The sequence below is a fragment of the Pelodiscus sinensis genome, chromosome 3 (genome assembly GCF_052426305.1).
Source record: "Pelodiscus sinensis isolate ZL-2025 chromosome 3, ASM5242630v1, whole genome shotgun sequence".
Taxonomy (NCBI): Eukaryota; Metazoa; Chordata; order Testudines; family Trionychidae; genus Pelodiscus; species Pelodiscus sinensis.
The window spans coordinates 146913685-146927516 of record NC_143054.1 but is presented as its reverse complement, the minus strand read 5'-3'; the positions used below and the strand labels follow the sequence as shown (position 1 = coordinate 146927516).

The following is a 13832-nucleotide window of genomic DNA, read 5'->3' as shown; positions in this document are numbered from 1 at the left end:
GTCAGGGATCGCACACAAGCGAAAAGCAAAACAACCCAACCCTTGCTGATGTGGCCCCTGACTGAGAAGAAGAAAGATACTCCCCCCATTCCTTCACACAAACCAGAGCATAGGGAGGCCCTGTCTAGTAGATTTTGAGTGCTCCAGCCCCCTGGGGGTGCTATAATGCCAGCACAGGCTCCCCACTGCTGGGGGAGGAGCCCTGAGCCTTGGGGGCTGGAGCCTAGCAAGCTGAGGGCTGCATCTGGCCCCTGGGCCTTAGGTTCCCCACCACTGCACTAAACGAAAACAGTGGTTTCCACAGTTATTTGCTACAGGCCATACTCTCCCTAAGTCCAAGATATGTTCCACAAAACTTGGACTTATAGTGAAACAACTTAAAGAGAGGATTTTTTTTCCCTCAGCTGACTTCCACTTGTGCAAATTGGGCTTCTTTTTTTTGTGCACGACTTAAGAGCGGGGAATGGAAGGATTTATAACACATCAGTTCCGACAAGTGTCAATGACTTTAGTGCAGAACAGATGTATACTGTGGCAACTTTTAGCGGGGATGTCCTGTATGCAGAAAAGGAATGTTGAGCCATGTAATTGTGAAAATGTGCCCGTTATAAGCCACTAAAAATCTCAGTTTTTACATAGACAGATTTTGGCAGGAAGAGTTTCTAAACATTCATCTGCAATGAGCATGCTCTAGCCCTTAACTGATTGTAAACACCAACTAGATTATGGGTGTGCCATTCCTACACAGCAACTGAATATACCCTGGGTCCCACTGAATATAGGAGTCTGCCCTTACAGGATCTGGGCTCCAGTTTGAAAGACATTAATGAATCATCGCAAATTTGTGGGTGGCATGCAAAAAGTCATCCCATTATCACATGCTTGCATACCATTAATATGTTATGACACACAAGTTTGTCTCTGATAAACTCAAATAAGTGGTAATCCATCCTTTGGAGACAGTGGAGTTAATGGTTGCTTGGGTCACAAATAAAATGGTGATTGGAAATCTCATTCCAGTTCCCCTTTTTTTCACATCAGAAAATCTCCACACAATTCGTCCCAATTAACTGTTTGCTCTGGAAAGAGTTCCAGGACTAAAATAATAAGTCACTTCAGGTCAGCAAAGAGGTAATTGGCAGAGATGTACAAGAATCATGAACATTGCTTGCCAGCAATGTTCAAATCAAAATTACTACCTGCCAGTCACATGTAGTATGTTTACATTTTTAATCTTATACTAAATCAATAGATCATAGAATGAGATTGTTGGCTACCACTATGTCCTATTTTCTCAACTGCAGTGTTACTAAATGAGGATCAAAGCTTTAAATCAAATAGCAAAATTAGTTCTTTGTTCAGGCCATATAAATCAATTTTCTTTTAAAAGTAGTGTGGATGCTTGTGACAAACTGAACTTTGTCTGAATACATATTGCCCTTTATAAAAGTAATATAAAGGATCTGCTGGTGGGTAAAATTCTCTGTGCAAAATTCAAGGATCCAGTCATTGATTAAGAATCGTTTCTTGGACTCTCTCTCTCTGATGTTTCTCGCCCTCCTAACTAACTATTCCCTATCCAAGTCTTCTCTTTAGTTTCCTTTCCACTCTTTTAATTGGCTTGAGTGGAATCACTTGATGACTTTTCGGTTCTTTTTCTTTGTTATCTCTATCTGATAAACAGTTGGGCCAGCTTTGTTAACAATGTGGCATGGTCCCATCAACTGTGGAGACAAAGGATGACTTTTCTCGCTGAAGTGTCGGTATAAAACTTTATCACCGACGTCCCATTCATGGAACTTCAGCTCGTCAGCTAGTCTCTTGTCCATTTTCTGAATGTTGCTCTTTAGGTTGACGGCTACTGATTTTTGAATTTCGCTCATCGTTTTCAGGAGTTGCTTCAAGTACTCGGAGGTTTTGATCCGAGGATGGAAACCATCTGGCGGCACCCCTCCTTCGACCCACCAGATTTCTGGCATTCTCATCGGTCGACCGAAGAGGACCTCATAGGGCGTGTAGCTGTGAGCTCCTACGGTAGATCGTATTGCCATCAAGATGAGTGGGAGGTGTGTGTCTCACTGTTTTCCTGAAGTCTCCACTACTTTTCGTAGAGCTGTTTTTAGGACACGATTCAACCTTTCCAGTAATCCCGAGGACTGTGGGTGTCCTGCTATATGGAAACGTTGTTTAACATTAAGCGCAATGCAGAGTTGTTTTATTACTTCTGCGGTAAAGTGAGACCCTCGGTCACTATCAATGACCGATGGTAATCCGTACCTTGAGAAAATGTCATTCAATAGCACACGGACTGTTGTTTTTGCTGTACAATTCCGTGTAGGGATGGCCTCAATCCATTTGGTGAACGGATCAACTATCACCAAACAGTACTCGTTCCCTTTTCCTGTTTTTGGCAACGGTCCAATAAAATCAATTTGGATCCGCCTCCAGGGTCCGTCAATTGATTGATGCTTTAAAGGGATACGAGTGTTAACCGTCTTTGGGTTATTCTGGGCGCATCTCAAACAGTTGTTTATGTAAGTTTCAGTGTCCGCCCTTATTTGAGGCCACCAAGCCACTGTCTCTATACGGGATAGGGTCTTCTCTAGGCCAAAATGACCTTGCGCATGAGCTAATTCCATTAGATCAACCCTAAGAACTGTTGGCATTATCAGAAGTGGACAAGATCGACTTCCCCCTTCTGGGTCTTCCACGACTTTCTGAGCCATCGCAGGTTTCTTTTCATGTCTTTTGATTACATTATTCCGACACCGTCCTTGCTTTAACAACGCCATAATCTCTTTGTCCGCATTTTGTAACTTTACAATGTCCACCATGTCCTTTAATGGTAGGACATCATTGACAGCAGTAATCTTTTCTACCTGTGTTGGCAGCTTCCAGGTCAGATTCTTGTCTAATATGGCAGCTTGCTTGGCTAGCTGGTCTACTTGATTATTCAACAAGGAGATCTCTTGTTGGTCTTTCCTATGTGCACGTACTTTAAAGAGGTAAGTTCTTCCTCTCCTTGCTTCAGCTAAACTCCAAGCATAATTCAGTAATTGGGCATACTTGACAGGTCACTTATCATTCGTGCACATATCCCGCTCTTTCCATATGACCATCCAATCAATAAAAGATCGGAGCAACCAATCTGAATCGGTGCAGATAGCCAGATCTTCTTGGGGGTCAGCATTTTCCAAGGCTAAAATTATAGTAATAATTTCCACAGCTTGCGCTGAGGGAATTGTCATGATTATGAGGGTTAGCCAGCAGCCTGGGGATTAAGGGGTTAACTACACCTAGCCAGGTGGAGTGACCAATAGGAACGTCGGTGGGACTTTTCAAACTGGGACAAAGGAATTGGGGTTTTTTCTTTTCTCCCTTTTGTCTCTGGGAGAGTTCTCTGCAGCTACAGAGAGGGACAAGCATGTCTCTCTCTCTCCAAGACACCATTCTTCATTTTCTGTAAGTAGGGTAAAGTTTAGGTAGTTTCGTTGGGTTTTATTGTTTTAAGGATTGGGTATGGGATCTGAGATCTGGCACTGCTTAAAGATGTTTTGGCTTTTCTTTGTAACTAAGTTCTAGGCCCATGGAGTTTCTCCATGAGTATATTTTGTTACCCTGCTATCTAGTCATTATGCTTGCAACAGGAATATTGTTGTAATAATAAAAGTTCTTTCTTTTCTTTTTATTACCTTGGCAGTGGTTAATGGTGTGCCCTGATTTTTGTTTTAGGGGTAAGATTTCCCAAATGATCTTTCCCCTGATTTCTTTATCAACATTTGGGTGGTGGCAGCGGAAGTTTTATTCCCAAGATCTAGGTTTTTAAGATCTTGGGGGGAAGTTTTATACCAAAGCCTGGTAGATAAGGCTTTGAGGTATACTTGCTGGCCCCCACTTCTGCATTTATCATGCCAGAGTGGGGAAGGAGCCATGACATGGTGGCATAGCGGTGGGATTATTTTGAGAACCCAGGATTTTTAAAAGGGCACAAGTTTTCTTTTGAGTTGCAAGCTTTGCAGTTTTCCTTTTGTTTTTCTTTTGTTTCTGGGCTGCCTCAGGGAGGGGCAGACCTTAAGCCAGACACAGACCTACCCAAACAGTTTGTTTTTTTCTAGCTTTCGGGACAACTGGATAGCTAGGCTAGTTAAGACAGGATGTCCAACTCTAGGACAGATTCATTCCCCAAGGAGAGAGCCGGAGCAATGTATAGCAGCGCTTCTCCCCCCTCACCAATGCTTTCTACATGGGAAGTTGCCTGTAAGACCGGCAGGCCTCTAACTGACAAGGAGATGGAGTTTTTCCTACAGCTGGAGGACAGGCGTGCACAACGAGAGGCCAAAGACAGGCGTGCACAACGAGAGGCCGAAGACAGGCGTGCACAACGAGAGGCCGAAGACAAGCGTGCACAACATGAGGCCGAGGAGAAGTGTGCCCAACAAGAACATCTGGAGAGGCTAGCAGCAGCACATGCAAGACTAGCAGAAATAAAGGCCGAGACCAGGCGAATAGAAGTAGAAACACAGAAGAGGATTGCTAAAGCGAAGGCCCCATCAACTGACCATCCTGCTCCCATGAATGTTCCAGTCCCTGTTCAATATCCCAGGAAACTCCAGGTCCAGGGAGTGGAAGAACAACAGAGACTGTATCCTCATGGGGGTTCAGTAGGGAACCATGTGGGATGGGGGTGTGATTATGGCATGAATAGTATGTATAATCAGACGGATACCTTAACCCAGCCCCAGAACATGCATGAGGTTTGGAGAGGGGGTGACTGTGAATCTGGGAAGTTGTCTGTGACTAGTCTGTCCTGGGAGCAAGGTAAAAGTTTCTCTGAGTGTTTGCCTGAGGGAAATAGTTGGGTGTCTGTGAGTGAGGCCTCTACATGTCTGCCTGCAGCCTCAGAGGAGAGGCTGGAGTCAGATTTTTGGGCTCTCCCTGCCCTGTTTCGGGAAAGGGTCCCTCTGGTGCAGTCTGGAGTGGCTGGCCAGAGTGAAAGCTTAGTTGGGGGAAAAGATCAAATTCTGGAGGGTGTTCAGTGTGAGCAACCTCTGTGTGTGGAGCCTGGCAGTTTGGCTGCTGAGGAGGGCAGTATGCATGTGGGGGAAGGGTTTCTTCCCAGTTCTTTGTCTACAGGAGGTGCCTGTCAGCCTGGATTGGCTGAGGAGAGTGCTGTGGGCCCAGATTTAGCTCTGGGGGCAGCTGAAGCCCAGAAAGGCAAGGGGGAGGTCTCTGATCTTTCCCCAGTGGAGTCTGTGTGTTTTCCTGAAGGGGGGTTGTGTGAAAACCTGCCTGTTCAGGGGATAGAGGGATCACAGTGTTGCATAAATTGCAAGGTTTCGTCCCCTTGGAGGCTAGTCTGATTTACCCCAAGAAGAGAGTCACACTTTCAGGCTGGGTCCAACTCAAGTTTATTGGTTGCAACCAAGGTACGGCTAAGGAACTCAATGTTCAGATCAGAGCCGACCCCCAACATCTCATAGGCAGGGGTTTTTATAGGGTTCACATCTTTCCTGGTTTAGGTGCCTTAACATGATAGGTTACTTCATCTTTGACATTTAGCATTCCTATAGGTCAGGTTAATTTTCCAAATGAGGTTAAATACAGTGCCTACTTGCTGAACAATGGGCAAGCCATACTTCCCTTTTTCCTTTCCTGCTTGAGCCGGTCACAAGTTTAAAGGATGTGGAATCTATCCATATCTCCACTTAACAGAAGACTGGTTTCACTTCCCCTCGTCTCCTTATTATAAGTTATTACCTGTGACAGGCCTTGACCTTTGTCATGTCTTACTCCTATACAAATAGCAAATATATCTAAGCATTAGCAATGTATGTATATTGTACGTGCCCCTCATAGGGGAATCAATGGCTCCGCGGGATTTGACTTCCCTTTTACACATCAATTCCCCCCTCAAGAGGCTTTCTCTTTCTTATACCTCATCAGTTTCTTCTTTGGCTAATCTTTGGTAATGTACAAGCATTTCACGGTTGACAGTAGTCAATACAGTGCGACATATAGAGGCAATTATACAAGGTATAAAACAGGGCATTAAGCATAATATAATCACAACAAAACAAAACTAAACAGGAATGTGTACCAACATAGCACAACAAGAGTTTTCCTCTTTTTCTTTGAAACAGTCGTGGTTCAGCATCATGCAGGGGAGAGGTTACTAGCACATCACCCTGTAATATTTCGATTCTTCTGGTGTCCAACAGGTGGGAAAGCAGGACCAGAAGAGAGAGGCTTATCAGCAGTCGGGGTAGGATCATTTTGCAATGGGAAGCATTGGCTAACAGTCAGTTCTTGGCACTTCACAGCGCTGATGGACATAAGAGTCTTTATTCTCTGAGCCAAAAGCCAGCTAGCTCTTTTGGAACCAAGGTTATTTCCTAGGAATAAAGCAAACCATAAAACCAATCCCACGCGGTTGCTTGATACCGGCCTTATAAAGTGAGGCCTTTTTGGCATGTGGTTGCCAGGGGAACCAGGGTCGCAGTTACTGCTGTAGCATACGCTTCTCGGGCTGACTTAATTATTTGAGTTTGTCAGTCCTTAGCAAGATACCATGGACTGCCTCAGTTTACTCCTATAGTTCTTTCCTCTTGACTTTGGGGTTCTTCTTAATCTACTAGGTTAAATACAACAATTTAAGGGATTTTAATTTACTCTGGAAGTGCTGGTACAGCACTATCATTATTATAAATGTTAATATTTAAACTCTCTACATAATTTGGCAAACACTATTCAAATCCATCCCCAAGATATTTCGTCGCCTTACTGGCACTGCCCATGATTATAGGTTTGACCTCTACTGCCTGGTTGAGTGCTGCAGAGATAGGTGGTTGGCATGGTCCACGGTGTTTCCCTATCTGTGTGTACCTCAGACGGCTAGCCCCAATATATCTTTGGGCATTGGCCACCAACTTCTTGATCTTTGCCTGCAGGGCCAGTAAACCCTCCTCTTGGTACTTACTTCCGCCATGCCACTCAGCATCTCATGTGTAGTTATCTCCACTACCAAAGTGCGATATGTCCACATTCTATTGACGGTTAGGCCGCTTGATGAGGGACCGTTATGCACACAGACGGATATACAGAGGGGCAGGATGGAGTGATCTGTCTGGGTAGTCAAACACCAGTAGGTACCGTTCATTTGGACCAGCTCGATGTTCATTTGTTTTTCTATGACAACCACATCAAGCCTAGGCAGATTCGTCATGATGTTAAATGGGCAGGTACATAAAATTTCCTTATCAAAGTGGGTGCAACAATCCCTGGGTATAGGGAGGCTCCCACACCTTCAGAATAAGCAATGCCTTCTATTCTATCTATATGCCCTTGCTTTGGTACAAGCAGGGAGGTTACCATTCTGATCTGATCTGAGTGAGGAATCCTCAGAGGGACCAAAAACAAATGGTTGTACTATGCCCTGTCCAGGTGGGCCTTTGGGTCCTCATGGATTCTCTCTTTCCCTACTCCCATGGGTAGGCACAGGGGAGATTGGGGACTCACCACCATAAGAACTAAATGGTAGTGGCTAAAGCTTACCTTATTCTTCAATACTGGCCTTCTAATTTCTTTATTTTACTTCCAATCCAATTAGCTTCTGGTCCAAACATCAGGTTAGGTCTACAGAGCTGGACAGATCCTTCAAACTATTTAGGATCAATTGATTAGCTTGGCTGGTGTGTAGGCCTTTACGGGCACTGGATATTACTGCATTTACAAGTCTGGATTCTCATACAATTTCTGGGTTATGACATAAGTGTTGCTGATAGGGTTACCAGGCTCAAACCAATCTGCGATGGTATCTGCTAAGCCTTGTCATTGCCTAATCAGGCATTTGCCAATTTGATTAACCAGTCTAGCACACAGCTGGTCTGTACCAGTGTGGAACATCATCAAGGTAAGGATCAGTGACAGTTGTCCTTGTTCTGGAACAGGGGCCTGTTCAGGGCATGGTGCACAACTGGGAGGCTCCATTTTGTCCTTAAAGTCCTTGTTGATGATATCCAAATGAGGGCAAGTTAGCAATGGTCATTAAAACAAAACTAGTCTGGTGGGAAGGAGCTAGTACTGTCTCCCATCCTTCTGTTCACGTGATGTACTCCTTGCTTCCTTCCAGTTCTTTTTGTTCACCTGTGGAGACATTGTTAACATTCTCCTAGCCTAAACAATTTTCTATTCACAACATTTGCAATACGTATTACAATTAAGACACACAAGACAAACTTGAACAGAACACAAACACATGTCATGACACAGAACCATGGCATTTTGTTGTTGTTTTTCTTCAACTGGCGCCAGCGCTTTCTGATGATCTGAAAGACAAGAAAACATTTCTCCCCCCCCATCGGGGTGGCCTATTATAACTTAAAATACTGCCTAAGATCTGCTAGGGGAACAGGTTACAGCTAGTTCCTTACCATTTTCATGTGCGAGTGAGCTGCAACTTTCTGAGAACAAGAGCGCTTCATCGGTACTCGTGACCTTCCACTCCCTTGAATTACCTTAGAGTTGCTAGCACTCCCCAACAGTGGCATGGTTCAGTTTCCCTCTCGTATTGCAGACCGGGCTCTTTTTTTTCCTCTTATGATCTGTCTTGATCCTGCTAATTTACTTTTCTTAATTACACAGATTTGTCTAGCATTAATTTGGTAAGGAGAGTGGGCTTTCTAATTAGCCCCCACACTTCCTAATTCTTTTCAGTATATGATTTTCATAACATCCAGGCTGCAGCAGTTGAGTTATGCTGCTGGCTCTGGGGTGAATCACTTGCTCATGTTCTGTAAGGAGATTTATGTTGCAGAATGTGTCTCCTTGTTAGGGCAGATTTAGTTTTTAGTGATTACATCTTCACATTCAATTTCTACTGGTTGACATTTGGGTGGCTTTTAAGTTACCTTCCCCCACGCCCTCAAGCCAATTATAACGGCGTGTGAGGGAAAGGTTTTAACTGTTTGTTATGTTTTTTCCTCTGGATGGCCCCCACTCATATGTTGTGAAACATCTTTGGGTTGCCTGCGTTTCTAGCCGTAGAGGCTGTCATTTTCTATTTGCTAAGAAGGGCTTGAGAATTTCCTGAAGTTGCTTAGATTCGATCCTTGCTCAAAGCCCGCATTCCCTTTTCAATCTCATAGCTTAGGAAGGTGCATATTTGGGCCTTCTCTTGTGAAACTTTATATCCCTTCTTCCCTAGGGCATTCAACAGGGGCTCCGTTGCCCTTTTTCCCTTTTGCATATCAGGACTGGTAATCAACAAATCATCAATATACTGGAGGAGAGCTACCTCAGGGTGCTGCCCCCTCCAGTCTTCTAAGTCTTTTTGCAATGTCGTCCCAAAAATATGGGGGGATGACACAAAACCCTGGGGCAACACAGTCCACAACAGCTGGGTTTTGTGATGGGTGTCCGGGTCTTCCCATTCAAAAGCAAATAATTTCCAACTATCTTTGTGTAAAGGTATAGAAAAGAAAGCATCTTTCAAGTCTAATACCATAAACACTGTTGTGTCTGCTGGAATTTGTGTTAAGATAGTGTGTGGTTTGGGGACCATAGGATGGTCTACAAGAACTTTCTTATTTATTGCCCGTAAGTCTTGCACGAGTCTATAAGAGACGCTATCCGGTTTTGGCATCCCTAAAATAGGGGTGTTGAAGGGAGAGGAACTTTCTACTACCTAGCCATATCTTTTGAATTGTTCGATTAATGGCTTTAAGCCTATCCAGGTGGCTCTTTTTTCTCTCTCAGGGGATATGGCTTTACACCCACAGAGCCTTCTCCTTTAATGAAAGGAATTCTTACTGGAGTCACAAACTTTTCTCGGGCAGGGGTCTCATCTGCCTAAACACATGGATTGACTCCTTCTAAGACCTCAGTCCCTTTTGTCTCTAACAGCATCTCAGCTGCACAGAGAGCCATCTGGTAATTTGAGCCCTGTTTCACCGGCAGCTGCACTACATTCTGATCACTACGGAAGAAAATTTCAGCTTGCAGCTTAATTAGCATATCTCACCCTAGCAGGGCAACTGGGCATGCAGATGAAACAACAAAGGCATGCTCTAACATAATTTTTTCTAATCTTCGTGAGGAGGGGTCTACATACGGGTAGCCTGCTTCTCTTTCCCTCAATTCCTTCTATCATCACATGCTTTCCACTTTCTTTAGCTGAAGGGGGTTTTATGGGGATCATAGAGAACGTGGCTCCAATATCCATCAGAGCCTCATAGTCCCTGCCACCCACCCTTATTTTTACCATGGGATCCTTTCGAGCTTTAGCTCGTAGGGTAGTGGCCTTAGATTCCCGTCCCCTTCAACTAGATTCTTCTCCGGAGGATTCTGCCCGCATCTGGCGGTTCTCCGGTTGTCTTTTCTTCCCCTTTGCCTTCTATTTTTGGGCAGTCTCTCTTCCAATGTCCTTTTTCCCGTCAGTGCACACATCCATCAACTGCTACCCGTCCCTTTCCTTTCTGAGGAGGCCCCTTATGGTCCGGCCTCTGGTTGCTGGAGAGTGCTGCAGCCAGCACTGCCATCTGCGTCTGCGCTCTCTTATCTTCCCTCCTCTATTACTTCTCTAAGGGGGTACTGATGGTATGATGATCCCGGATCTGATGGGCCTTTTCGCAAGAAGTATTTTTTTGCCCGAATTGAGTAGTCCACCCTGTTGGCTCAGCCCCCCCTCACTTCAGCCTTTGCAAGGGGGGGCTGAAGTGAATCCAGGACCAGCAGGAGTCTGATAAGGGGGGGTAAATTTTCAGATGTAAGTTCACTTATGATTTCAGAGTTACTGTTTCCTCCTGAAGTGGCAGGAGAGGAACAATTCTCATTCTCCCTAATAGGGCTAGACCCTCCTGAAGAAGAAGGGGGTTTCCTCTTCTTTCCATAGGACTCAAATTCCTCATCACTAGAGGGAGCCAGTATTTCAGGGCTTTTACCTCCCAAGGTCTTTGCCTTTGCAGCCATGACCTTACACACACCCATACTACATTTTAATATCCATTTTGGTCGATCTGGACGTGGAATAACCAACAATCAATATATGGGAAGTGATCCCACTGTCCGTCCCGCGTCACAACGCTATGTGTTAGGGATACCAGGTTTACATCAAAGGAGCCCGTATCTGGCCATCCGACACCAAAAGTAGGCCACTCAAGTTGACAAAATTTAATTAACTCATCTTTTGCCATTTTTACTCTATAGTCACTTTTAAAATTACTAAAATTCTGTAACATGCATCCCAATGGGGTTGCGGAGTTTTCTATCCGGGAACTTCCCGAACCCATATCTATCTATTTATATATATTGCGCGCACACACACACACACAGTCAACAAGCTTTTATCGCGGCTCCGTGTGTCGATGGAATGACACCACACCAGCTTTTAGCGTCCGAACTCAGAGAGGGGTCCAGCGCTTGGCTGCCTCACTAGAGACACCGGTGTGCCCTTATGGAGCCGTGACACTTAAGACGGGCCTATTAGACAGCAACAAATATAGACAAACAGGGGGCTTGGAGACTCGCTGGGTCACGAGGTTCGGCTGACCCCCCTTGCAATCAAGAAATCCTGGTCATCGGGTTTCCCCTTGCAGGATTCTTGGGGCGGCTGGAGTCAGCTTAAGTCTCAGACCTGGTCAGCGACAGTCATGCTTACACACAAACCTGTGGTTTCACAATTTAGGTTTCCAACAAATCATTAAAACAAAGAACAAGAGTACTCCTACTAAAAACAAAAGCAATCCACTGGAGTTTTCCTAACTCCTCATAACTTCCCCACGCAACCCACGGGTTCATGGTGTTCCTTCTGGGGCTTACAGAGGTTTCTACCATTTGGGAGCGACCCAATTCCACAATATTGTGTTCTTTCCAATGTTCAGACCTATGTGCTGAACGCAATGCCCCCGGGGGACAAACAAATACTCAGACCTATATGCTGAGTGCAAACTTACAGATCAATATCTGCTAGAACACAGGAATAGGTATACTCACTCCGTCTATACCCCGGCGCCTTCCTCTTTTCTTCGGACCTGACAGCCTCGTGTGACTCATTCAATAGAGACTCCTTTAACTTTCCGGATGTCCCGACTCACGCTTTCGGTGCCGTGACGGACTCAAACAGTCCGGTGCGCACTTCACGGTCACCTACGGCGAATCTTGTCGTCCGACTCCGGAGTAGTCCAAGGGATGTCCCATCTGGGTCGCCAATTTGTTGCATAAATTGCAAGGTTTCGTCCCCTTGGAGGCTAGTCTGATTTACCCCAAGAAGAGAGTCACACTTTCAGGCTGGGTCCAACTCAAGTTTATTGGTTGCAACCAAGGTACGGCTAAGGAACTCAATGTTCAGATCAGAGCCGACCCCCAACATCTCATAGGCAGGGGTTTTTATAGGGTTCACATCTTTCCTGGTTTAGGTGCCTTAACATGATAGGTTACTTCATCTTTGACATTTAGCATTCCTATAGGTCAGGTTAATTTTCCAAATGAGGTTAAATACAGTGCCTACTTGCTGAACAATGGGCAAGCCATACTTCCCTTTTTCCTTTCCTGCTTGAGCCGGTCACAAGTTTAAAGGATGTGGAATCTATCCATATCTCCACTTAACAGAAGACTGGTTTCACTTCCCCTCGTCTCCTTATTATAAGTTATTACCTGTGACAGGCCTTGACCTTTGTCATGTCTTACTCCTATACAAATAGCAAATATATCTAAGCATTAGCAATGTATGTATATTGTACGTGCCCCTCATAGGGGAATCAATGGCTCCGCGGGATTTGACTTCCCTTTTACACATCAACAGGAGGAGTTGGTGGTGGCACAGCAGGGTGATGCTGCTGTAGAGCCAGGGGAAGATGAGCTTTTGCTTGCAGAAAGTCATAAGGAAGAGGATCCTTATGGTGAGGCTGGCCAGCAGGTTGCTGTGCCTAAGGGGGGTAAAAGTGACTTGGGGATAGAAAGATCCTGTGAGGAGCAAAGGAATTCCATAGCCATTGTGAGCAGGGGAGCCACACCCAGCCAGGCCTATGTCTGTGTGGGAGGGAGTTCACAACCTAAACACACAGGGCATGGGGGAGGGGCAAGACTTGTGTTTGCCAAGGATGGTTACAACTTTTTAAATCTAAAAGGCCAGAATTGTCAATGTACACTGAGGACGTATTTGTTCCTGCTACTTATGTTAACTTTCATGACCACTGTACTGCTGTTACTAAGAATGGTAACGATGTCCACTGTGCATGATTTTGTACCACAACCCTGGAAACTGTTACAAGATGTACCCAAGGACACACTGGATGTTCAAAAGCTTTGGGACCCTGGTATTTCACTGTTAATACTTGTAATTAGTGTTGGAGCTTCTCGCCTGAGAAGGGGCATTCCAAAATTGATATGCTGTGTGGGAAGGGAAACTGAGGCACGGCAACATTTTGTGCAAAGGGACCCATGTAAGGTGTCTAATGAAAGCTTGTTCACTGTTGATCCTATGTATGAGACGTGTACATGTGTGATGTTTATATATGAAGGTTCTCATTAACAATCTTACTCTCGACATTTTCTTCCTTTCATTAATGTATCTTTAGAGTTTAGATTCTAAAGGATTGGCCCAGCGTGATCTTGTGGGTAAGATCTAAAGTGGAAATTGGCTTGGGACTGTGGCTGGGTCCTTTGGACCAGGAGGATCTGTTTGGAGTTGGTGAGTGGGTTTTGTAACCTCTCACCTGTGTGTGGAGGCCTAAGTCTGGTGATGGCACCGGGAAGCTGGAGTGTCTAAGGGGTTTTGCTGGTGAGGCTTGCGGCTGACCGGGGAGGCAGCTGAAGTGCTCGGTGTAATTTGAGGGGTG

The 13832-nt window shown here is 45.1% G+C and overlaps 1 long non-coding RNA gene across 1 annotated transcript; it reads right to left on the bottom strand.

Moving 5' to 3' along the window:
• Window positions 1-5391: 5391 nt before the first annotated feature.
• Window positions 5392-12915, bottom strand: LOC149525161 (uncharacterized). The gene is made up of 2 exons (XR_016349250.1): window positions 11989-12915; window positions 5392-8142 (listed from the first exon to the last, which is right to left on the bottom strand). It is a non-coding gene; the product is annotated as an uncharacterized LOC149525161 (long non-coding RNA).
• Window positions 12916-13832: the final 917 nt, after the last annotated feature.